This window comes from Caloenas nicobarica, chromosome 23, assembly GCF_036013445.1.
Source record: "Caloenas nicobarica isolate bCalNic1 chromosome 23, bCalNic1.hap1, whole genome shotgun sequence".
NCBI lineage: Eukaryota > Metazoa > Chordata > Aves > Columbiformes > Columbidae > Caloenas > Caloenas nicobarica.
In genome coordinates this window covers 1,944,723-1,971,485 of record NC_088267.1, presented here as the reverse complement: position 1 = coordinate 1,971,485, position 26,763 = coordinate 1,944,723, and the positions used below count along the sequence as shown (strand labels likewise).

At 48.7% G+C, this 26,763-nt stretch overlaps 1 protein-coding gene across 7 annotated transcripts in view; it reads right to left on the bottom strand.

Annotated features, from left to right (window-relative positions):
- Nucleotides 1–26,763, bottom strand: part of HIVEP3 (HIVEP zinc finger 3) — a 171,900-nt gene that overhangs the window by 69,511 nt on the left and 75,626 nt on the right. Inside the window, exon 1 of one of the 7 annotated variants that reach the window (XM_065650330.1) lies at nt 12,481–12,548. The exons of the other annotated variants lie outside the window; for them this stretch is intronic. The gene's annotated coding sequence lies outside the window, so the exon portion shown is untranslated. Of the gene's footprint in view, nt 1–12,480; nt 12,549–26,763 lie in introns of those variants that run through there. 7 annotated transcript variants of the gene reach the window in all.

Genomic DNA, 26,763 nt, shown 5'->3' with positions numbered 1-26,763 from the left:
CTTCTAAAGGGGAGGGAAAAGAGTACTGCGTGAGCCAAACCCAAAAAAGTTAATACATTATACTGCAGCAAGAACACAGCATCTTCAAAGCTTTCCCACTCCACACCCTCAAGTGTGAAATCAGAGATTTTTAATTTTTTTTTTTTTTTTTTTTTTCTCAGTAATGCTTTTTGCTCATTTCCTGCCTGGCCTCATACCCTTATAACAATGAATCAGGATGAATTAGCATCAAGGTCAAGATTAAGATCGTGCCTAACCAGGACCTGTCACGTTCGAGGGAATTAAACGCGAGGCCACGGCCGGCCGGGCTGCCCAGGCCAGGCCCTGCTCACCCGCGGTCGCTGGCGCTTGCACCTGAAACCGCCTCAAAACCCCTTGGTTTGGGGGAACTCAGACAATCTCCCCAAGCTTGCACTTGGTTTTCCATGCACCTCTTCTAAACCCACCACCACCATTTATTTTCACATTCTCAGGCAGGGAGCAAGAAGCCACGAAGAAGCACGAAACTGTGATCTGAGGTGAACGAGATGTACTTCTGGCATAAAAGCCACAAACAAGTGTAAAAAGGAAAAACAAAGTCCAGCAGTCACTGGTGCTCTGAAATCAGTGAGAGCAGCTGCAGTGCAAAATGAAAAAAATTGACTTTCCATTCTCCAAAATACAAATATCCAGGCTCCTACCAAGAACGAGCAACCCGAGAGCTCACACCGCCCTTTCCGCCCCACCACCCAACCATCTCCTTTTTTTCACCATCTCCGCATTGCACACGCTGAAATGTCACAGTATTTTCATCCCACGGATCAAGAAGCTCCCACATATTAGCAATTTCTATGCTAGCGCTCACTTTCTTCAACCTTCTCATCCGAAGGACGACACAAAAGCGTAACCTTGAGCACAGCATCCAATGCTAATTGCAATTTTTAAATTCCACTCGTGTCACAGACCCTGTTTGTACAAAGTACAGCTGGGGGATTTTTTTGCCTTATGAGAGAAAAAAAAACCAAAAAACCAGCAATTTTCTTGTGTGCACAGAAGTTCTGCTGTACTTTTGCTGGATGACACACCGAAGAACCACAATGCACGGCCCAAAGGAGGCAAACGGCTGATGCAAACGGAAAACAATGCGGCAAAAGGAAGTCACTTTGTAAGGCAATGACTTTGTTCTTTCAGGGGCTTTTTGGGGTATCTTCTTTCCATAGAAAGTTTCCACTACAGTTATTTAAATGAAACTTGTGTGTATTTTTGTCCCCAAACCTGCTGCACGGCAGGAGCTCTGCTGCAAATCAGTAAAACGACATAGAATTGTACGCAGGTCCTGGTTCCTAGGCCAGAAACATCGCGAAAGCACAAGGAATGCCCCAAAACAATTAGCGACTCGTTTTCTTAAACTAAAACCTGGGAAGACCTCAAGATATCATTTAGAAAAGCCACTGGAGGTGTTTTAGAGGGGACAAAACCATCTGCAAGCACGTGAAAAGCTACAGTCATGGGCACATCCATCTTCATGGCATGGGGCAAAACAGGGAGAGGGAAGAGCTGAATGAACGTTAATAAATTCCTTCACCAAGAGTCATCCCATCACTTGAAACATCTCAAGGCGGGACCAAGATCCTCCCACTGTCGGGTTGCACAGCGGGATACGGACTTCCAACATCATTCTATCTCAACATCTCCATGTTGGGCTCTGTCGGACTCAGCCATGGGGGAAAACACCATGGAAGAGGAGTCGGAGCTTCAGACCTGAGCCGGAGCCTCCAGGGGACCTGGGGACACCTGTGCCCTCCCGAGCTGCAGAAGGCTCCAGATTAAAGCAGCTTTTGCTCCCCGGTCCTGTGCAGCTATGCAGCGACGCGAAAACGGCACATAAAAGACCGTTTTCTGCACAAGATTTACAATCCACCTTTAAACCCTCTAAAGGGGTTAAATAACGCGGCGAGCACGGGTTTCTTGTGGAAAAATGACTCACAGGAAGGATGGCAACAATGTGCTGCTATAAAATATTAAACATAATAGGTCTCTCTGCCCTGGACTGAAAGAATAAAAAACAAGGTAAGTGGACCTGTGCTTTTCTGCTGGTTCTCAAAGTCACTAATGGCCCTCTGGGTCTGTGAGCAGATGTCAACAGCATACTGCAGGTACCGCAATTTACTCGCTGCAAATTATTGCCTGGCATTTAATTAAAATTTTATTGTGGCGATTCCCATCAGCTCCCCTCCGCAGCACCAAACGGAACAGACTGAAGAGAAAAGTGGATCTTTCGGAGCAAATGAGCCCAGTTCATCAATAAAATACTGCAGCTCTGAAAGGGGAAAAGAAAGTGTGTGGTAAGAAGTTTGGTTATGTGACTTTTTTTCCCTGTTCCCAGCACTGACGCTGATCTGAGCCAGCCCTAAGTGGGACAAGACTAGCGCACGGATCACGTTCTTCTGCTTGGACTCATCGGGAATCACGCAGCATCCCTTTAGGAGCACAGATCGAAGAACCGGACTCCACAGTCCACTTGTCCAGCTTGGGAGGAAAGAACTTTTACTACAAAAAGCTCCTTATTCGGCATTTCATTTCCCATGTCCTTGTAGGAACAAGCCCAAGCTGGTGGGAGGATCTGTCCACCTAAGGGAGATTCCTCAATGATTCGTGCCTTTTTTTGGCCCTAAAATGATGAATGACCATTCTTGCTCCCCTTACGGCAGTGGGAGGGACAGACGTACCTGGTGCTTTTGGTGGATGAAGCAGAGGGACCAGATCTGCTGCTCCATGTTCCACCATGCCAAGATCTTGCTTGATTTCAGCTGGGGGCTGGATGGGAACACAATATCACCTTTTCTACTGTCCTGCACATTTTTCTGGTGGCTTCTACAAAAGCCAGGAGCTACAAGCACAAGTGTCAGAGAGGTGGCAGCTCCCACCTGTCCCAGAGGTTCTGGAAATGATCAGGTGTGCAGAGGTCCCATAACGACCTTTGGCTATCACAGAAGAAGAAAATCCCACCAGTATCTCACGAGGTATCTCCTTGTGAGTCATAGATACAGTGATCTCAAATCCGTGAGCAAAACAACACAGCCAAGGAAGGAAACAGCTACACCCGTGAAAGCTGATGCACCAGATTATCCTAAACCTCAGTGCCCTTCTAACAGTTGAGGCCACTCTTGATCCTTCAAAAATGGTGGGGAAAAAGCCAAAAAACAAAACAAAACATCCCCAACTCCTTGTGCATTTAGAAAAACTGTCCTCCCGACACCTGCAGACATCCCCGCACCTGCAGACATCCCAATACCTGCAAACATCCCAATATCCGCAGACACCCCGATACCTGCAGACATCTGCTGAAAGCCTTGAAGCAAAAGAACCAAGGAAAGCAGATTCTTCATGCCAAGCCGCGAGTGATAAGGGATGCTAAGAAAAACAATGGCAACCCCTCTCTGTCCAGTGCTGGAGGAAAAAGAGGCTCATGCATGTACCAGTTCCAGGGCCAGGATGGATTCACACCATCACCTGCCCTACAGCTCGCAGTACTGGGGAAAACACGGCTCTTCGGGCTTAAAACTAGAGCGGCTCTGAAGACTCGAACTACCCAAGGACAAGGCAGATTATAGCACCTTTCCAGAGGCTCAGCGGTTAGCACAGGCACAGCCGAGCTGCTCTGCACAAAGCTGCAAACCTCCCCCTCTAAAGGTATCTGTTGATGCTTTACCTCCCTGTGCAACTCTGGGAAGGCAGGGGAGACAGAGCTAGAATGATGGATGCAAAATTAAAAGCTCAATAAATAATTAATTGCTGAGGTCATCAGATTGTACGAATCTGTCCATCTCGCTCTCCTGTTAATCAGAGGAGCCTCTGTTTTGATGGTGGCTGAAGTGGTCCTGGAAGAACCATAATTTCTGCAGGCTGCTGCCATGAAGCTTGTACTGGGTGCCATATAAACCAATAGCAATAAATCATTTGCTGAACACTATAAGGATTTTAAGAGTGTTAAGCAAACAGAAAGTCTCCAGAGACCCCAAAACAAAGTGAGAGGTGAGTTTGAGTAACTTATTAAGGTAATCATTAAAATGCATAATCGCAAAACATCAAATATGTATATCACAGACAAAACCTCCTTTCCTCTTTCCGCTATCAGCCTCCCCACAAATGTCAATGAAAAAGAGCACTCCTAAGGACCACAAATAAAACACAGAGCACACGTGAAAGCTGGAAAACCCACCTCACCGCCTGCCCATCGTAACCCTTTCTCTTCCCCATCTATGGATTATCTCACTTTGAGTTTTGCCTTCAATGGTAAGTTCCCTCAAGCTGGGACCACACGGCCCATTCTTCCAATGCATCCCACATCTAGTACATGATGGTGAGAAATCACAGAATCACAGATGGTTTGGGTTGAAGGGCCTTCCCAGCCCCCCCAGTGCCCCCTGCCACGAGCAGGGACATCTGCACCAGCTCAGGTTGCTCAGAGCCCCGTCCAGCCTGGCCCGGGGTGTCTCCAGGGATGGTTCAGCCACCACCTCTCGGGCCAACCTGGGCCAGGCTCTCACCACCCACAGGGCAACAATTCCTTCCTCATGTCCAGCCTGAATCTCCCTCCTTTCGTTTAAAACCATCACCCCTTGTCCTGTCACAACAGGCCCTGCTCAAAAGTCTGTCCCCATCTTTCTTATCGGCCCCTTTCAGTCCGGAAAGGCCGCACTAAGGTCTCCCAGAGCTTCTCTTCTCCAGCTGAACACCCCAACTCTCCCAGCCTGTCCTCATAGGAGAGGATATTAGGATTATTTCTACATCTAATGAGGAACTGCTGAAATTTAACAGCTCAAAGTGTAGTTTAGTGAGGGTTAATATCAAATATTTGCACAAAATGCTGGTGCTTCACACAAGCGCTCAGGACCTCTCTGCTTCGTGCTGCACCTACAAAATGAGTTTTAAAAGTTCTCCGGTAGTTTCTTCCCGATTTGCGAACAGTGTTGTTACCGTATCCGTGCAGAGATGTCACGTTATCTGTGAGCCATACCACGGTGCTCGGTTCAGCACCATCACACAAATCAGCACCGGAGGCCAAACACCAAACTGCCCCTTTTCCAGCCTTCCAGCTGCTCTTTGCCATTTCGCTTCTGATGTTTCTCAACTGCATTAGAAACACAGCCAGTAAAAATCTCCTGAAAACACTGTTCCCAATTAAAATGAGCCCTTATGAAACCAGTATCACAGCCACTTGCTTAATATATTTCTCCCTAGAAGAACTTACAGCGTTTCCTTGATGAACCCCCAAGCAAAACAGTTTCCACAGCGATTACAGAAAAAGCAGCGGTGCCAGAAATAACACTGTTTGATGGAAAACATCCCCTGCTCTTGCTCTCACACACCCACCAGTGCACACGGGGCAGCGGGGACGGCCCCTGCGGTGACAACCCCAGTGCCGAGGAGCCATCCACGCAAACGGAGATGGAAATCGAGTGAAAGTATCACTTTTTAAGGTGATGTCTTGGTGATGGAACGTGGTCAGGTCCCCTCTACAGACAGGCACGCAATAGAGATAGAGACAGAATCCGTGACCATATTCCAAAAGCGGCTTCCCAAGTAGAAAATTTAAAATATTTTCCCTCGCAAAGTGGGACAAAATGACTGGTCCAGATGGGGTGTCCCCTTGGGAAAGGCAGTTTTTAATTCTGACACGGACACGGTGCAAAAGCATGAAAACAGCATGCTTTACACCCGTGTACTTAAAAAAAAAAAAAACAACTGCTGGTTTACCATTTTGGCACACCGCCTCCTATCTTCTGCATAATTCCAAATTCTGATTAATGCAAATATGGATGTAAAGTATTTCCTAACTTCGCAGCGAATCCCCGCAGGTGGATGACAGGTCACACACGAAGGCAGCCGGCCGCGTCTACGGCAATGAATTGCAGGCAGAATCAAAACGCAACTGTATTCCATGGAGACCATAAGGCAACCAATACCTCATCGGGGACTTTCCCTTAACTTCTTTAAAGACCTAAACCCTGCATAATGCATAACAAACCCAACACTGCCGGCTTTTTCTTCAGCAGAAAACCGGCACAGCGCTGCCTTGGGGTTGTGAAAAAATCCTCCAGTTTTGGCAGTATTTCCTCACTTTGAATGCAAACGGCGCCGTTCAAAGCAGCTCTGCACAAGCAGCAAGGGCTCGGGTTTAATAAACGCTCCTCGAATTAACATGGATCACCTTGGTAATGGTACAAACCACGGCAGTAAAGTCATTAGACGTGAGTCATTACGGTAGGATGCTCGCAGATGTAAAGATCCAGCCCGTGCTGCTGCCACATCCACTCACCCGGTGCAAGGAAGATCTCAGGCAATTCTTTGGTCTTTTTTACCCATTTTGGCAGTTTTTTGAGCGGCTGCCGGGCCACCAGTGCTGAAAAGCAACATCTTCCCAGCCCAGAGTGCTCATGAACCATAACCATGAATCTTTACCATAATACATTTTCATAGTTATTTGTAGTCAACCATTGTACCATGAAGCACTTAGAATATTACTTAAAATAGCATCAATTTACTTAGCATTTTTCACACTAGTGGAAAAAACTCTGTGTTGTTTTACCAAGTGCTGCGGAGGGAGTGTGGCAATGCCCCCGCGACGGGGGGAGAGCATCTTGAACCCCGTTTTACAGAAGCGGGAACCAAGGCACGCACTTCTGCACAGAAGGATGTCAGCCAGAAACACTTCCGAATTCTTGCAGGGTAACTCCAGCAGAGATCCCCACTTCCAGAAGAAACATGTGCGTTATTCCCAACTACCTTGCTCACACTGATGCGTCCCGGCCCATTTTCACACGTAACCAGAGTGGTGAGGCGGTGGGGAAGAGCCGTTTCTCTTCAGGTTTTGTTAATTTTAGCCCGAGAAAAGTCATGAAGGAAATACCTGAGCACTACGAGCAAGTTTGTGGGAGGTAATTAAAAACCCAGCTTTCCTTTCCTTTCCAACTCAGAAAAGCTTCATGTTCTTCTGTAGATATCTACAGCTCTCTTTTTGCACTTGGTTCTGGCCTGACCTTTCATCGCACTCTTTTGCCCCAAAGTCCAACACTCCGCATCTTCAAAATGAAGGCATTTTTCTTTTAAATATGACCAAAACTTTATTTTCCTCTTTAAAATGTGCAAAGACCCAACACGTTATTAGCGTGTTCACATACACACAAGAACACTTTGTCCTGCCCCTGCCAGCCCTGGCATCCCCCACAAGAGACCTCCCAGTTCAAACCAGCACTGGGATGCCAAGAGACCTCAAATTTGTGTACGGAAATCCCTCAGCTGTTTTCTCATGTATAAAGAATAATTTCTGCAAACAGCCCTTCTAAGGAGAGCTGCTCCAGAAATACCACGCAATGCTCAACCCTCCTGAAAGCTGCGTCCCTATGGAATGGACATCACACCTCCATCCGTCCATCCACCCGTCCATCCCCCAGCCAGCCCAGCACCCGTAACTTGTTCCTCTGCAGCTGATATGTGGCTGTGGAGCCTCTGAGGGAGTTTATCATATTTACACCCCTGTGGCAATTAGGTGGCAACTGCTAATTAGCAGCTAATTACCCACTCACAGCTGACCCCGCCCAGCAGCTGCTCTTGCTTTACAGGTGGCAGGTGCCACCCCAGTGCTTTCCGAAACATGAACTTTATGAAACTTTTTCTTTTTAATGTCCATTCAGCTCATTTGAGCCCCATCTCCAATTTTTCTCTAGCTGTAATTCATGTTAGTAAATCTCCCCAGAAGGGAACAAACCCAAAAAAACTAAAGAAAAGGGCAGGAGGGAACACAGGAAACCCGTGGGCAGCTATTTAAAGAGTCAGCGGTGCCTCATGGAAAACTCTGAAACACATTCCCGTTAGTGACAAACCCGCAGCTTTGGCCTCAGGTCACTCGCCGCACCCCCTGGGGTCCCCAGTGACCCCCCGAACAGCAAGGAATGGGCAGAGCTGCTGTATCCAACACTCTTTCTTGGGCGTCTCGGGGCAGGAGGAACCAACGAGAAGTCAGGGTGTTCCTCCGAAATCTCCTGAAAGCTGCTAGAAGCTCTTTGGGTCTCAAAACCATTTTTTGCAAGCCCTGTACCCCACTACCCGAATAACAACCACTCATTGACCTTCACCAGATCAAACGGCTGGAGGTGGCGCTGCCATCGCTTCCAGTGCTCACACAGACCTCTCAACATCCAACCCGCAGCTTATCTCACCACCTTACTTTTGGGGAGCACATGCCCAGCGAGGCGCTTGTCTAGTTGGCCTTTTATTCCAAGATTATAACCTACCCTGAGCTGGGAACACAACCAGCTCACAACGCAACACCCCGTGGGTTCCTGCATCACCGCTGGCTCATGGTTCATGATGATATAGATTATATAGATGTGGCTATCAAAGAGAATACTCATACCCCTGAAGATGAAGAAAGCCAGTCCACGTATATCCGAGACTTAAATCTAAGTAAGCCCTATGAAAAGTGACTGTAGGTGCATATAAAATTAATGGTCGTGTCCAATTTGTGCCTTTTGAGGTCTGCAAACAGTGAACTTCCCTTCAGAAGGGACCATCAAAGCAAAGCAGAGGTTGGATTTCAATCTGGACATGGGAGCGTGGTAATATAGACTTCAGGGAACTACTACACTTTAAACCAGGTTTGCTGGGAAAAGGGCCAGGCTCAATTTTCTTGGCTTCTCCTGAGGTTTCCCCTCTAAACTGCTCCACCAAATGAGGGCTCAGCAAACCCCGTCGGGTCCTGCTGCATCTGAGAGCAACGTGAGTGGAGAAACCCAAATCCCATGTCTGAACTCAGCTGGATCCAGCCAATTTTTGACGCACTTTGCTTTCCTGCCTAAAATCTGTAGGTCTAATGGAGAAGCAGAGCAAAAGAACTGAAACCCCAAAGCCTCCCAGGGCTGCAAAGCCTGAGTAACAGTTAAACGAGCAGGTGACTCTCCAAAGTCGGAGGAAGGAACAAGGGAAGGGCCGGATAAACGGCACGGAAAAGACGACATCGGATCAGGACACTGAGAAGCTGCTGAAACTGAAAGCCTCATTTGCACTAAAAAAAATTAATATTTTTATATCATCAGTGTATAATAAGGTTTCCCACAATGCTGAAGATGCTCAACTCTGAGTTCGTACCATTTGCCACCAGCTCCTGTGTGCTTGCAAAGTCAAAGTTTCATTCTTCCTGGCCTTGCATCTTGTGCTCACAGGTTTGCTGAGCACTTGACCCGTCTGCTCGCTCCTGCGGCCACGGCCCGTGAGCGCTTTGTGCCTACGGAGATGTACCTGTACTGTATTCCAGGCAGTGAAGAGCAAGCAGTCCCTGCTCACAGCAGCTTGTTTGGGGAAAGTAGGAAAACTTGATCTCACCCGTGTTTTCCTCTTAGTTATCCCACTTAAAAGCGGCTGAGCGGTTCCCAGAAGGAAAGTGCCCCCAAACCGAAATTTCCATGCAACTGAAAAAAAAATAAAAAGTGTTACAAAAATACCATCTATGTGTGTTTAAATGGGCTGGTTACTATTCTTCTTCGGGAAAAGGCTTCTCGGAAGATTTCCCTGCGGTAAACAGCCCGGGATGTCTCTGCTCGTCTGCTCCAGCTCTGCACGGCCGGTTTCCTCCGCTCGCCCCGCTGCTCGTGCAGCCCCTTCCCCTTCTCAGAAAGCTCCGAAAAGCGGGCAAAGCAAAAAACCAGTGCTACAGGAGCTGGGCACAGCCTGGGCTTCCTAGGGAGGAGCCGCTGGGCTTGGTGCAGGGCTTTGCAAAGAAAACGAGGCAACGTGGAGGATAAGGAAGATTTATTGCACATTTATTTTCACCAAAAGTTTTTTGAATGACTGAATAATCCCCTAGTCCCTTTAACGCAGGCCCTCCCTGACACACAATGCGTCTTTTCATGCTCATTAAAAGGTTCACCTTATGCAGGCATGTAATTAGAGCCAGGCAGGATAAAAATCTCCATTCTGATTACTGCACCGATTATAGAGCCCGAGATGCCGGCTGGCCATGTAAAGCCGGCCTGGGAAAGACCATTTTCTTGAATTCAAGTCGCAGCACAGCGGGAGCACTAATCACAAGTGTCCTCTCGCAAGGTGGTCTCGGCAGAGCCCAGGAGAGGGAGCACCAGCGAGAAACGGGTCTGGATTAACAAGCGGAAGGTGGGAAGAATTCAGCAAGTGTAATGGGCAGAACAGAAAACAGAATAAATATTTCCCTGCATCCCAACTGGCCCTGCTGACTGCAGATCCCAGCAGAGCTGTAAAGATCTACTAACAAGCAGCCTTTTTAAAGTCAGAGACAACGGCGCTGAATGTATATTTTATAGAAATTGCTTTCCTTTCCAGAGAGTTAGTTTCGTGCTTTTTGTTTTCCCCCAAGTTTGAACCCCCTCGCCAAGAAACCAAATGCTTTAAAGTGCTTCAGAAACAGCGACTCTGCTCAAACGCTTTTTGCATTCAACACGTGCGGCAAAGGCGGCCGGGAGCTGCGAGGGCAGCGCGGCTCCGAGCACAGAGGCGGCGGAGCCGGGGGAAAGCCAGCGATCCGAAGGCAGCAGGAGCCACCCCACGTCCGTGGGACTCTGCCGGTGACGTACAGGAGGGAGTTCCCAGGAGCCCCTCGTTAATGACCCGCCACCCAATCAACAGGACGGCCGCGGTGATTTCCCCGGCCGGGATACACTTCCCGGCTCTCTCCGATTACTGCTAAACCGCCCATGTCAGCGGTGCCGTATCCCCGCGGCTCAGCGAAGGTTTCTCAACAGCGCTTTTGTTGTTCACTTCAGAATAAATATTATTTTCGAAACCGTTTCTCCAGGGACTCACCCCACCGGATCCCCTCTGTAGTTCCCCACATCCGATCACGCTCACACACGCTGCAAACTACGCAAGCCGAACACTGAGCTATTCTATTGACAGCTGCCGTATATTTTTCAAGAGCGAACTCCAAACATTTCAGAGTTTGCTGGCTCCCCGCTCTGCTCTCTCCTCCGCCCCCACTGCGAGAATGTGCTTTCGCTCAGCCAGGAAAACCAAACGAGCAGAGCCCGCGGTCCCGTCTCGCCTTCCTCTGCCGCTCGTGCACCTGGGGCAGCCGCTCAGCAGGGCAGGGGGGAAAGGGATTTTGTGAAGTCCTTTGTTAGGATGCTAAAAGCACAGCAGAGAAGCTGCAGCGAGACGTAGAAATGTTTCTGAAATGGATGATGTCCAGCACGGAGAAATTAGAAGTGCCCGTTGTGGATTAGGATGAAAATGGTCAGGCGCGGGGAGTAACTTTGCTCCTCAAGGGCATTTCTAGGGCTGCACCCACCTCCACGTGTGCTGAACGTGTCCCAGAGGACACAGAGCCCGGACCTGCTGCAAGTACTTTGGTGGTAACACATCCGTTAACTAATCAACTAGTAACTTCGGAAAGTTTATGCACAGTTTACACAAGTCCTCTACAGATTTTGTGTTTCCTTCATGAGGGCTGTGGCGAGTCCTTCCCCAGCCCGACAAGCCTTGGGGGCAGAAGGCTTCTCCTCTCCGAAGCAAGTCAGGACAGCACATATCAACCCCACCATCGCCTGCACCAGTATCTCCACACCCTCCACCGAAGGAAACTTCTCTAGAGATGAAATAAATCCTATTTCCAGGATCCCTTCGGTTAGACCTGCCTGCTAAGAAGGGGACGGCAGGACGGGGATGGGGACAAGGAGACTCATGGGCTTTGGAGCATTTTCACACCTGCGAGCCAAGCGAGAATCACAACGTCCCACCCCACGCGAACGTTTTCCTACAAAAATCAGAATGTAAACTTCCCGAAGCACTGAGGCTGTGAGAAAAACGCGACAGTCCCCAACAAGCACAAACAGCTTCCTAAGGGGTTGCTGAAGCCACATAAAATAAGAGAGGTGGGAGTTACTATGAAGGAGCTATCAGGACATCCAGAAGGTTAAAACTGGCTCTGTGCGCTGACACTAATAATCTTTCAACACCAGGGAGACTAAAAGCCTGTAAGCTACAGGTTATCCTCCAGCAGCAGAGCAGGGTTTGGATTGTATTGCTCACACCATAAATCACCGCGTCAGCTGCCCCAGCCACTTCCACTCGCCAGAGTGCAACCGGCTAAAAGCGCCAGGCGCTTTCACGATGCCCAGCCAAATAGCTAAAGAACAAGGAGGAAAAAAATTAAAATAATGCACAGTGCCTTTTTTTTCCGGAATAACAATCCACACATTTGCATAGAGCAGCTCAGCGCGTGTCTGCATGTCTGATCGCACCTCTGGGTGCATCAAAGGCATTATTAATTTCCATCAAGGAGGATTAAGAAGCTTAAATCATTAGCACTCATTTACTCAGACTTAATGCATTTTTAAAGCTGCCTCATTTTCTGCTGACGCGCAGGTGCTAATCAGCAGTGAGAAACACTTTAAAAGGATAAAGCACCCCAAGGGTCAGCCCCAGGTACGGACCCTCCTCCTCTGCGTCCAGCAGGTCCCACCTCCTCACCTGCCCGCAGAAGCCCAGCAGATATTTTGGCCCCTGGGTTGGGAAAGCCGGTTTGGAGGAGCTCACGCAGGGATTTCACTCGCACGGCTTCTCGCTCGCATCACGTGTTGCCCAAGAACAACCCTTCTGCTCCCCGCTTGCTTTCCTGTGTGAGTGATAAGGAGGAAATCCGTCCCAGACAGACAGACAGACAGCTCACCCCTGCCCCATGGTCCAGCCAGCGAAAAGTCCCAGGCTCTCAGCACCTTAATTAGAAGCAGCTGCCAATTAAGAGCGGAGCTGCAGCTAATGCTGTGCCAGGGAAGGCACCCGGGCTGTCTGGCGGCCGATCAAGAGAAACAACCCCTCGGTGTTTACAGGATCCAGGAGCCCGACATCCAGTAACTCCCGGTTACTCATCGCCGTGACCTCACCAGCGAGACATGCCCGTGTCTTAGGAGCGCTCCTAATGACGCCCCATCGGCTGCTCTTCCCTCTCAGCGCTGACCGCGGCTGCTACCAGAGAAATACATACAGATCTGTGTGTGTGGACGCGGCCACCCCGGGCAGCGGAGCGAAGCGATGGGTTCGTTACCTGTCCCATGGCTCTGCCCTCGGCCGTGGGGACCCTGGCACTCCAGGGGGATCTTCTGCCGGGGCTGCAATAGAAAAGGGTCAGTTTAAAGCTCCTTATTTGGGCAGTGATGTAAAGGGAAGTTGTTCAGGCAGCACCACCCCCTTTTTTTTTTTTTTTTTTTTTTTTTCCATTCACTACACATTGTTTCCTGTTGTCAAGCAGCTGCTGCGGCTTTGGGCACAGACAAGGGAATCCTTCACCGCCGGCTGGCTCCGGTGCCGCTGCCGAGGCCGCTCGATCCCACACCCGGGGCGGGCTGGGGAGCAGAACTCCCCCGGGCTGGAGCACAGGAGCGGGTCGGAGACGCCGTGTCCCCCCTCCAGCCGCCCCGCACACGCCAGCGCTTATTTTTCCAGCGCTTATTTTTCCAGCACAAAAGAGGGTTCTTGCCCGCAGGAGCCGAAGGGGCGGGGGGGGGACGAGGCCCCGGGGCTGGGGGGACACGGCGGGAGCTGCGGGCCCGGCTGGGGCTCCGGCCCTGCCGCCCCCTCATCCCTCCCTCCTTCCTCCCCGCATCCTCCTCCCCGCCGACCCAGCCCCGCCGCGGCAGCCGGGGCGCGGAGCAGAGCCCCGCGGAGCGGGGGGGCCCGGCCGCCCCGGGCTGCGTGGGGGTCGTGTCGGGGGACCCGTGTGCAGCGCCCCCGGCCCGGCCTGCCCGCGCCCTGCGCCCCTCAAACTGCCCGATTTAGCCCCAAAACACACCCCGGGTTTTGCGGGGTTTTTTCGTTTCGTTGTTGTTGTTCGGGTTGGTTTGGTGTAAGCGCCTCAGATTCCAGCAGCAGCCTCACCATGGTTCTGGTTTTACTAGGCCGGACAGACAGATCATCTCCTCCTGACACATCCACCGTCTTCCTTCCTTTTTGTTTTTTGCACATGGGATGAACCGAGAACTGGCTGTGAGAAGCACATATTAAAATATCACCTTCCAGTCTGCAAGGGCACCCTGGGAGGCTTCGGCACCTCTGCCGTGATAAAATCTCTGTCCATAGAAGACACAGCCCCAGGAATTCACAAAAATAGCTGCAAAGTGCTAATGTTGGTTTTAAAGTGCACCACGCGGGGCCAAACATGGGCACGTTTAAGATTTTCATTTCAAAATAAAGCTATAGTTTCTTTAATTTATTTTTTAACCAGCATCCTTGACTCTGCCCATCACACCAAACGGCCTCTTCCCACTTAGGGGGCTGATCTCTGTGCTCCAACAGCCAAAAAACTCCAGGTGTTTTTCCCGTGAACGGTACAAACGTGGCCATTCAAGGCAATCGGCACAAAGGTGTTTGCCCAGTGGCTTTTCTTGGGTGGAAAAGTGCGGTTTTGCTTAAATGGGAAAACCGAGGCCCCGGTTCCCCTGAGACTCCTCTCCCCACAGCGGGGTCAGCAGCACACGGGGTTAAGTCCAGGCCACGCTGGGCAGCTCTGTGGAAATCCTTTGTTAGAAACCAGCACTTAGCCAGGAAAGGGACTGTCCTCAGGTCAAGGATGGTTCAAACAACCACATCTCACCCCTCATTTGAAGCTCAGACTCTTCCTCCCCATCCTTCACCCACCCCTGTTCACCTCAGCGCGGCCAGGGTGTGCAAAAAACTCCCCGCTGCCTGAACAGACCTCACTGAAACCATTCCCACCTCTTCTTTTTTTTTTTCTTTTTTTTTTTTTTTTAATTTGAGCTCTATTCGTTTTTCCAGGGGTTCCCAGCACAGCACCCTCGGTGCTCTGCGCTTCCAGCCGTTCTCCAACTCATCCCTCTTGTCCCTGCTGCTAAAATGCATTAACAGAAGCCAAAAGCAGAGTCGGGATTTTCAGTTTTTGCAAATACGTGACTGCTAAAGCTGCCGTTTGAGTAACCCGGGGGAAAGGAGGTTCCCCTAAAAAACCCCTTTGCTGCAGCGTGGGACTCAGGGATTTTCCTATCAGTTCTCCCACGGATTTGCTGAGCAACTATCAACAAGTCACTTCACCTTTCTGTGTCACAGCCTTCCCATCTGGGGAAGCTCTTTGGAGACTTAAAAATGCTGTTGTGGTTTTATTATTATTTTTAAGGCCCTAAGCTCAAGTATGAGCAATCGGGATCCTGCTCGAAGAGGGGACAGGGAATATGGTTTTTGTGTCATCCTTCCCCTTGGGAAAGCTGGAGCAGCAGAAACCTGTGAACCAAACGTATTTCAGATACATTTAACAGCCTTTTACAACCCGAACTGTAAATCCCTACAAATGCAACGAGATCTTCAGAAGTTTTCGGCTCAGTCAGCGCCACCGACAAGCTCTACGTCTCACTTTCCACATCTGCAAGATGGGAACAGCAGCGTTCCTTAACGGAAAAGTTCCCCGTGCTTGTTAAACGTTTCAAAAGCGTGCAGGAGGATCTGCAATTATTCAAAAAAATCACTGCAAAGTTTCATTATTCCAACACTTACATTAAAGACACATGTCCTGGTAAGTAGCAGGCATGAGGAATCATTATGCTAATTTTAGACGGAGCATCTGCTCAACGTTAAATCCGAAACTTTGTCTCGGAGAAATAATTTAAATTATTTTTTCCTTCAGAATTGACATTTGTCAAACAATATGTTGCGAACAGAAATCGCAGCCAACTATGAGTAATGCGAGTGAGCACACGTATTCCGCAAAGCGCTCGGGGAGGGAGGCTGCTGCAACCTGGCAGAAATTAATGAGTAAAATAGCCGGGCTGACGTGCGTCCTGCCTCCCAGCGGCCCCGCTGGTGCCATCATGTACCTATAGAGACCATATAGCCTTAAGCAATGCTTATTGCACTGCTGGAATAAACTACATACATGTCTCTGAGCAACATCTTACCCTATTTTTATATTTTTTGCACAAGCACCTGAGCAGGTTCCCACTCGACCCGGTTTTGCAAAGTACCAGGGGACAGGAGGTGGCGTCTTCAGAGCCACCAGTCCAGTTTGCACTGGGGGAAGGGACACAGCTGCCTTTCTTTTTCCTTTCCCTTCTGGATTTCTGTACAACCTTCCTATTAATTTTCGGCCAGTCGTTTCCAGCGTGCCTGGGGAGCCCTGGGGATCCGCAGGGGTTTGTGAATTGTAACTAAGAAAAGCAAACCCAGCGCCTGGAAGCTTAAATTTGCTATGCAAATGACTGCACCCCACTGGAAAAATGTAAGATTTACAAATTAAAAAAAAAAAGGTTGGAAACCACTGACATAGACTAATATAGGACAAACACCCCAATAACCACATCAACGCACGTGAAACAAGGAATTACAGAGCCGGTCCACACTGAGCAGAATGGGTGTCTATACATAACAAGCGTTAATTTAAAAATTAAATAAGCATTTTTACCATGCATTTTGAATTACACTGTGTACGCAGGTGTCACGTCCCTTCTAAAACTGTGCAAAACCAAAAGTTCCATTTCACTTTTTGAGAAGTTAAACGGTCCCAAATTGCCATCGTCATGTCCACTGGAAAACGTCTCTTGAATTCTACCCAGTAGAGCTCCCGAGTCCCATTAGAAATTGCTCATCTCGAGACCCTAAATGCCTGTTTGTAAAACCAGCCGTCGACCCCTGAGCCATCTCCTTTTTGGCAGTACCGTATGTATATAGTCCATGAGTATTCGTCAGCCTTTTAGACAAAAGATGCCATAGAAATATCCACCAAAATTCACTCATGCTGCCTAAAACCTCCTCCTCCTTAATTTTGACCCTGACAACACTTTTCAAGTAATCGCAATCATTCCGGACTGTGAAATTATCAACTGTGCCATGTGAAATATTCATTTTCCCTTAGACAGAAGAGGGAAGGATGCTCTGCCCACCAATTCCTGAGCGGGGGGAGCCCTGTGCCCACAGCCCCCGGGGGCGCCTGGGAGGAAAAGCCAAAACACCAGCAGTGAGATGGGGCTTCCAAGCCCCAAACGGGAAACCAAGTAAAAGAAATTAATAACTAACAAAAGTATATATAAAATACTCAAAGGGTGGGAGGGGTAATAGAGAAAAATAAATAGCACACACCCTGGAGAAAGACTGTGCGCAAAAGGAAACGCAGGGCTTGACCTTCCAGCGTCAATCCCTTCGCTCCCACTTTACTCCAGTGCAACTAAGAACTGACTAACACCCAAAACTTTTTTGCTCCATCCCAACATATTTAGAATCATAGAATCATTTTGGTTGGAACAATTTGCCCGTTCAGTTCAATGGAGTAATTCTGAGGCTGAATTTGGCCCCAGATTCTCAGTGGCATTTAAACAGGACAGTTTATGCTGCACGTGGCCATGGGCTCACCCAGGAAGAAGTAAAATACCAAATGACACAAGAAACATGGAATAATACATCCTCATCAGAGAAAAACTAGACTAATCCTGACATGCAGTATTAAATGGGGATGGACGACGACAGCTCTTATTTTCTTCTAGAGACAAAACGCTCCTGCATTCCCTAAAGCTGCCTCCTCTGCTGGGACCTGAGGATAAGCAAACAACTTTTAATACGGTCCTTCCGAATCCAGTATATTGAGCAGCAATAAGAAACTCATAAAACTTTTAAGACATTAACATCAGCAGTGTGTGTTTTGGAGTGAAACTCCACAAATATTCATATACTGTGAAGCCAGGTAATCACGCATCAGTAAATTTTCTTGGAAGGATTATTTCCCATGACGAGAGCTCTACCAGAAGCTTCTGCTGCTCTTTGCATTAATTGCATTACCTCATTTCTGCTTCTCGCTAAAGAAACTCGCAACATTTTGTCAGCTCATATTCCCTCTTTCAAGTCAGAATTAGCAACAGAAAACCAAAATAGTTTTACTAGTGTACTGTGTCCTCTTAACAAACTTCAATAATAAAACATCATAAGTTTTGCATCTGTGGCTAAACGCAACATTTGGCCACTAACAGGCAGCATCTTTTGATGGAAGCTCAAGGGAGAGCGGGAGCAGCCCAACAACACCGAAAAAGGGGAAAAAAAGCATCATCCAGACAACCAGCATAACTTTATAGTTAAAAGTCAGTTGAGCTTTTTTGCATTTGTAAAGCAGGGATTTCAGTTCTTTGAGGTATAAGAAAATGCACACAGCACAGCTCCTCCAAATTTACAGCGTTTGTTCTTTAAGTGCAGAAATATGCATCCGCTGAATGATAACGTTCAAACTGCTGCAACAGGAGTTTCTGCAGCAAGCTCGTCTTCCTCCTCTGCAACCTCCCAGCACAGCAACGTCGGCTCTGAAACACTGTGTGCAAAGCTAAAATTCGGGAAAATCTTAAATGTAGGATACACTAGGAAAAACACAATCAAGCAAAATGATGAGCGACTGTTGTACCTACTCAACGTGCTTACATTACATCGGCTACTTAACACAGCTCTGCAGCAGGGCTGTTATGAGACAAGAATTAACGAATCTCTAATTTACTGCAGCCATGTACAATATTAACCGGTGGCTGTAGCGCAGGAGCCGAGCGTGGCAGCCGCTCTCATTGCTCACTTGCCACCGCCTGTTAAAAACCTTGTGGCTACTTGGTAGTTTGAACACCAGGGACCTCAAGGCTCCCTCGCCTCTTTGGCATCTTCATAGCACAAAGAAAGCCTTGAAAATACAGAGAAAAAGGGTTTTAACCCTGCACACGTTTTCCCAATCTGCTATTCTTGGCAGCACAGACCTCTAAGCTATTGCTAATAAAAATATATTAATGCCTGTCCTCTGCAGCATGGCTGAATTTATCTCACCCAACTTCAGATTTCTACAACGTAAACACCTCCACACCTCCTTTTATGGAGGAAGTCCTAGAGTTGATTCACCCCGTCGCAAGATACACATCCAGAGCAGCAGGTGAGTCACGCTGGATTGCAAGGGGACGGTTGGTGACGTCCCAACGGGAGGGAGATGAGAGGAGTCCCGGCCCCGCTGCCCAAACTCGGGTAGTGCCGCTCGGCAAAGCACGTGTGGACAGGACTGTGCATTATTTTACACTTCATCAAACCGCCAGAAACATCACCTGGGCACCTTCGCTGTGCTCATTATGTATTGTTCATACATTCAGTTGTGTATTATTCGCTAATGAACTCCATGCAAAAAAACCAACATACACTGTAGACACGACAACGAAATTAATCAAAAAGGCCCTTCCAAATAAGGTGTAGTAACTTAGAACTTAAGAAATTAAGACTTTAGGTCACATACAAAAGTAAATTCAAATAAATACATGTGAAACAAAGGTATCAAAAAAATCTCAGCATTCTGAGTTATTTTACTGACTTATTGGTTATTTTACTGAGTAGAGAAAGAGAAACGAAATACTTGGTAGTCCTCCCTGTTTGCCTTTTGATTGCCTTTTCTGCCACGTGAGGTGAGAAGGACAAACCTTGATGCTTCGTTTTAGTTTAGATTTTTTTATTATTATTATTATTATTTTTTCAAAGTGGAAAGAGAGAAGAGCATTTTCTGCATCTGAGCTCCCAGAGCCGGCCTTGTCCCACACCGCAGCTTCAACGGTTTGCGATTACACCAGCTTTTGTGACCCCACGGCCCGTGGACCCTGCACACCCGCTCATTTTGGAGGATGAAGCTTTTAAAACTCGTCTGCTCACCCTTGTTAAGTTTGCTATTATAAGTCCCCGAAACAGCCTTACGCAATCTGAAAAATCAGTCCCTTCTGCAGCCCCCAGAGACTCCAACCAAGGAAAAAAATCGCAAAGTCTAAATGTAAAAGAAATGCTTCGAACTCGGGGGGTCTGGAGGAGAAACACAGAGGCGGCGCTGCCTGAAAAAGCGTGTTTGAGCCATCAGGCACATATGGTGGCCAAATAAGAGGGCTCATTCCTATGAGCGCATTTCTGAAGCGCTTGATGATTTATTTCTAGATGCAGAGAGACAGGACAGGCACACAGAGAATTTCAAGGCAGGAAAGGGCTGTTGTAAATCAGGTTGTCATTTTTCCTGTCTTCTAAAAGAATCCCAGAGAGGTTAATTCGAACAGCAACGTTTGTTTCCCGCTCTCTCCATTTTCGTGGCAGTAGTTGTGTTATTACCTCCAAGGCAGGAGAACAGAAAAGACCTTCTGCTGGAGATCAGCCAATGCTCTGCACTGGGCATCCGCAGAAGACGGAGAAAATCTTTGAGCTTTAGGTGATGTCCAGATGTTTTCGCATCTGGTTTGGCATCTTTGAATGGCTTTGGCATCTGTGGTGGTGAGCACATTCAGGAAAGCAACCCGGACATGCCACACTCCACGCTGCCTTGGAGCGAGGCCTAAGATGCCCAAACTCCACTAGACACCACGCCTAAGATGCCTAAACTTGACTAGAGGTCACGTAGCACCTAAAATATCCCTGGGTGCTCCCATTCAGGCACCCACACATGCTCAGAAATGCCCCAGGCTTTGGAGCTGGACACTTTGCTCATCTATGTCTTGACCCGAAGGGAAGACGTCTGCTCCAACACCACCCCCCAGGCACGGGCAGCCCCCAGGTTCAGGATGAAGCCCGAAAGCCGCTCTCTGGTACAGACATGAGAGGTGCTGGAGAAAAACTGCTGATGGGCAGTCACCTCCTTCCCAGAAAAAGTTTTATGATGTTTTCTTTGACTAAAGGTTTGCTGTTCCCCTTGGACACCTGTTCCTGCCATGAGCAAAAGGGAGAAACACCGCCTTTTGGTGGAGACTGCTGTCCAGAACACGGTCATGACGGCCTTGGCCACTTCTGTGGGCTAGATGAGGTTATGCAATAAAAATCTCACGCGCACACCCACAAAGGAGAACAGAGAGTCCATGGCAGGTGGGGGAACCAAATAAAACCCTGCCCAGCTACTTCCAGGCCCACCCCTGGAGCCGCCAGCCCGTCCCAGGCCTCTCCCCACAAGCGCAGAGGAGCACAGGGCACAGTGGCAGGTGGGGACCCCTATGATGGGCTCAGAGGAGGGGACACCCCGCCTGAGTCCTCCCGGGGCTGCCCCAGGAGAGCTACAGCCCCAGGGTCCGGCTGTGAAACCCACCGGAGCGTCTGTGGGACGGCGGGGGTGTGCGACACACGGGCTGCAGGGGAAGGGCACTCGGGGATTGCACAAGACTTACAATAGGATGTTCAGGGAAGGAACCGCAGTGGGGAAGGGAGGGATCAAGATGGTTTTGGGAGGAACATGTGTGGTAAAATAGGGGGATAATGAGATAAAAAGGGCCATCCCTGTGTAAACAGTGCTGGTCAGCACGCTTGTCCGGCCATGCCCTGTGCATGACGAGTGCAGTCTGTCCTGTCTTCTACTAAACTTCATCTCTAACTGTTTTCCTGGGCAAGGGACCCTGTTGTGTGTGTCTGGGGGCAGCAGCTGGACCGGGCCCAGGGCTCGGTGTGTGCTCACTGGCACCAACCCGGCCGGGCTGCTGAGAAGGTGAAGGTGCTGGCAGCCAGCAAGGTGCACGACAACCAGCAGCTCCGAGAGAGGGACACAGAAGTCACCCCCTTGGGCACCCGCCCAGGAGATCCAAAACCATCCCCTCCGCCAAAAAACCGCGTTCTGCCACCAGCTCAGAACTGCTAAGCTTCCTGCCCCGACTCTGCTCACATGTTTAAAAGACTAGCCTGGAAATTTTTCGTTTATATATATTATTTTACAGTTTCATTTCAGCAGAGAAAGCTCCTAAAATTTTCCTTCAAGGGCTTAAATCGAAGTAATTACAGGCTGCAGTCACACAGTATATGCTGGCTACTAGAGCAATCTTCACTGCCAGAAAAGCAGGTCAATTATAAGCAATGAACCCACATCACCAGGAGAAAAAGCTGGTTTGAATTCTGGTCAATTAGTGCTAAAACTGTCTTGGAAGAGAAAGGTAAATTGAGCTAATAGAGCTACGCGGCGAGACCTACGTATCTCAGCACCGAGAGCAGACAGCAAAGGCTTAATTTCTGAGATGTCAGAAATTAACGATGTTTTGGCATAAAATCAACTTCTAAGCTGCAGGGTGAAGATACTGAGGTTCCCATCCTCCCTCTCCTCACCTCCAGCTTGGGGTCTTGATGAAAAAAACCACGCTTGCTTAGGAGGGTGCACAAAGCGGGGGCTGTGAAAGCCCAGGAATAGTCCGAGGTCGCCGGTTTTATTGGCTCCTCCTGCTTTTCTTAAAAAGCTCTAAAGCAAAACGACTGCAGCTCAGACACCCAGTGACCCCCGAGCCCCATGTTTGGCTGTTTACAGGCAAACCGCTGCGGAAACACCCCGCGCTGCTGGAGGACTTGACGCCTTTTTCTGTTTTATTTTTCTCTGCTAAAGGGTACAACGGCCTCAAACGGCACGAGCGCCCTGCGCGGGCCCCGGCTGCCCCGTCCGGGTCTCGGCAGCTCCCTCATCCCTGCGCAGGGACCTGGCACGTCCCTCCCATCACCGGCACCCACAGGGGCAGATCAGAACACAAGGGCGAGCAGAAAAGGAAAACAAAAAAGCCTCCTTGCTAGGCAGGCAGTGTTTGACTTGCACGTGTAAGATGATTTCTTAAGCAGCTTTGTTTTTTATACCTCTCACAGAACGGATCTACGCCTAGTTTTATTAATAATAGATGTGTCTGTCTCTTTTTTAAATGTTATTAAGATTCACCCAAAGATTTTCCTTGGCAATGAATTCCAGGGCTTAATTATGCGCTGTGCTAACAGGCTTAGTGCTTTTAAATGTAATATCTAATCCCGTTAGAGGACACGGGCTCTTATGTTTTCAGAGCAGGTTAAATAACAAGCCGGTGGATCCTGTGCACCTTCACCATATGTTTATCGTATTGATGACAGTTCCGTGTATTGGACACGCTGCAGCACATCTCCAAAGTGAGGAAGGCCTTCTCAACGCTGCACTGATTTATAAAAAATCCTTCACATCCGTCTCAATTAATGCCAACAAAACCGAAAACGTCTGTTGTTCCGCACTCGTCTCAGTAACGCTCCCCGCACTGTTTGCGGAAAAAACGAGTTTCTGCACTGAGGTTCCTCAGACGAGTCCTTCACGACGGCTGTCGTGCCACAGCAACCAGCAGGCGACACAACGCTATCGAGTCCAGATCGCTGCAGCACAAACCAGATCCCACACATAAACTGATCAATTTTGAAGAACATAACCCTCTGGAATTTTTCTGAATTAATACTCGTTTTAACCTGAAAACCTCTTGGCCAGCTTTGTACGCCCGCTTCCCAAGCAGCTCAGTGTAGTATAGAGGAGTATCTTGGGAAAAAATCTAAAAATAGCCCCTCTGGTTACCACAGCAAAGCACCCAAACATGCACGGAAATATTTCAGTGCAAACAGAACCTGGATTTCACTTTTTTCTACCCCATATCCCAAGACCATAACCTGCCGTGGTATGTTACAGGTACATATAATTAAAATGCAATATCTTTTCTTTGCACTGAGCTCCATCCACCTCTTACACCCACTTTGAACCTCATTTGCTCACAGCTGCCCAGTGTTTCAATTCAGTCAAACAGCGATTTTCATAACTCAATGAAAAAAAAAAAAAAAACATTGGCAACTTTCTAATTTTGGATCTGGGAACAAACCTCTGAGCCCGGGCGCCCTCCGGGAGCCCGAGACCCCTGCCGCCCACAGCCGTGCTCTGCATTTCACAAACCTCAGCCCTGCGACCTTGGTGAGCTTTGCAAATACCAAATAAGCATCTGGATCCCCCCTGAAAAAGGCATCGCTTACTGTCAGAGCAAGATCAGCGGCCAGTGAGCAATTCCTGAGGGGTGGCAGGAGAACCACGTGCGGCTGGACCGCGTCGCCAACTCACAGAATCACAGAATCATTTCAGTTGGAAGAGACCCTCTGGATCAGAGTCCAACCATAACCCAACTCCAGCACTAAACCATGTCCCTAAACCTCATCTAAACTCCTTTTAAACCCCTCCAGGGATGGTGACTCCACCACTGCCCTGGGCAGCCTGTTCCAATGCCCGACAGCCCTTTCTGTGAAGAATTTTTTCCTAATATCCAATCTATCCAATCTTGCTGAATAACGGCAAGAGAACTTCAGCATCTTTGAGCTACAGCTCAAAACCAAATGACACGCGCATTTTGTCACAGTCTCTGTTTCTCCAGAGATGAATGCTGCTCTGTCTAAAGAACCAACATCAGCCATACTCGACAGCTGCTTCTTTTGCATCTTGACCAGGACTTTGCGGCACTGAGCAACAAGCAGGAACAACGACCCCACGCCAGAAGCCATGGCCCCAAAATTGATGCGCTTGTTTTGGATACGCGATCCTCTTCAGCTCATGCCGAGCAAAAGCCGTGGAAATCGAGATGACTCCAGTCGAGCACTGATTCGGCTCCTGCAGCCCTTGGAGCCAACGAGCAAGGCTGGAGATCAATGGGAGGCACAACCTGCTCCAGACAGAGCCTGCAAAGGTCAGAGCAGCAACCGCCCAGGTGACCGAGATCCTGGACCGGACCCACCTCGCTGCTCCACATGCTCCGCACTCACCTGCTTGTTTTCACTGCAGCGGCTCACTAACATTTATCTGGTGAGAACTGAACGATGATCACTAATGCCCGACAGCCTCAAAGTGGCAGGAGCTGCCAACCCGCTCTTAAAAATGTGTGCTCTGGGCAAAACTGTTTAGGAAGGTGCACGGGAGGAATTCACCAGGATTAAGCTCAAAAGAACACTCCAAAGGCTACAAAATTTAACCCCAGAAGCCGTTACAACAAAATTCTCAGTGCTTACTTAGGCTTCGCACAGAATTAACGGCAGGCCAGTAAAAACACAGCCTCATCCTGGTAAGAAATCATCCACACATTTTAATGTGCCACCTGCACATACTGCGCAAATCTACAAGGCCCTAAATATAAACAGACAGCCCTTTCCTGGCTGTTAGAATGAACACTACCTCGGCTTGTTCTCCGAGCAAGCCAAAATTATAGCTGCTTGGAGATCAGAAACGGTTTAGGGCGGGACACTCTCTGCCCCCCACCTCCTCTCTCTTCTTTTTACAGTGTTTGTAGTTTTATGAATAAGGCATTCATTGTGCCCAAACCCCAAAGATATCCACCTTGGAGGGAGAGCTAAAATTAGCGTGAAGTATATTCCCGAAACGGTCAGAAGAAAAGACGGCTCGTGTGGGATGCTGGAGATTCAGCAGGGAAAACAACAGCCCCGAAACGTCCTGTGCTGCGCCTCTCGTCGGCGGGCGGATGGGTCTGCTCACACCCCACATGCACACTTGTTTACCTGTCCACAAAACTCAGTTATTCCTGGAAAGTCCAGCAGTGCAAAGTTGTGCCAGCACATACATGCCTCGCCCGGCAGCTTCTGGGAGCAGAGCAAGCGTCAAGATGCAACTATATCTGCAATGACCATCTTGAATTTCCATTCCAGAAGACCCCAAATCGTTTTAAAGCCAGTAAATATGGAGCTGACATCCCTTGTTATGAAATCACAGGCAGGTCTGGATGGAGCATGACATGTATCAGCACGGGGAAAAGCAAAAGGAACCTCTTCCTCACTATGAATGATATTAGGGATAAGGAAAGCAAAGGCTCCCTGATCACCCTGGCTGCACTGAAACCGGGTATATATGCATAGATAGATATAACACACATATGCCGCAGGTGGCACGTGCGGCACACACCCCCTTCCCTTCCCAACCTGTGCTTACACTTCATCGACTCCACCCTGATTCCAAGGTCTAACAAAATGTAATCCCAGCATGGCTTGAATTAATTAATTAGATCTCGTTCCAAGCCGCCGTGCCAATTCCTGCAATTACACTGTACTCACAGAGGAGTCAGAGCCCGGCTGCGTCCGTCTGTCTGTCCCTGAGCAGGAGCAGCCACGAACAGCCGGGGCTTTGGGAGCCAGATCACCACGCAGCAAAGGGGATCGTTCCAAAGCACTTGGAATTTTTTTCCTCCTCCGTTATCTCCCCGCTATGAAAAGTCCTGCAGGTGTGAACAGTCGTGTCTTGAGGTCAGCAACACCCCCGCACAGCCCTCAGCGCCAGAGGAGTCCTTACCTGCAAATTCAGTCTTTATTCATCAGAATTGATGAGCTGGGACTAATGGGCTACCTGATATCATCAAATCCACCTGCTCCAACTACAGCTCTTCTGCCCCTCCCTACGCTCCTGAGCCTGCTTCCCTCTTCAAATCATCCTCAAATCAAATCCTTTGCTTTTTCATTCCCTGATTCAAAACTATTTTTTTCACCAGGAACAAGCTATGAGAATTCAGGAAAAATGGGGATATTTTGACAGGACAGCATCATTATTCCCTGCACTGATCTTCCCTGATAGATGATTTCCAACCAACACGACATCCCACGGGACGCTCCATGGAGCATCCTCAAAGTGCAACATCGACACAGTCCTGCCAACATTTTTAGCTCGCTCTGCTCATCTTCCTCCTAAGAGCAGAGCAACCTCAGGTGCTCAGTAGCCACAGCGATGAGAGCAGCACAAACAAACAGACAAGGACCACAGAACAGGAGATATTTCCCACTGCATCGTTGTCTAGTTTGCAGCATTTCCGTGCAGTGTAATTAATTCTGATCTCAGAAGAGTCTCATTGGTTTTGCCCGCTGCCAGTGCACTGGGCAGGGACCCCGATGAAGCGCAGTTGTTTGCAAACACGTGAAAGCGTATTTAAAACCCTTTGTTTCTCGCTCCAGCTGCCCAAGTACTTTTTACTCAGCTCCTGGATTCGTCCCAAAAATAAAAATGACAGA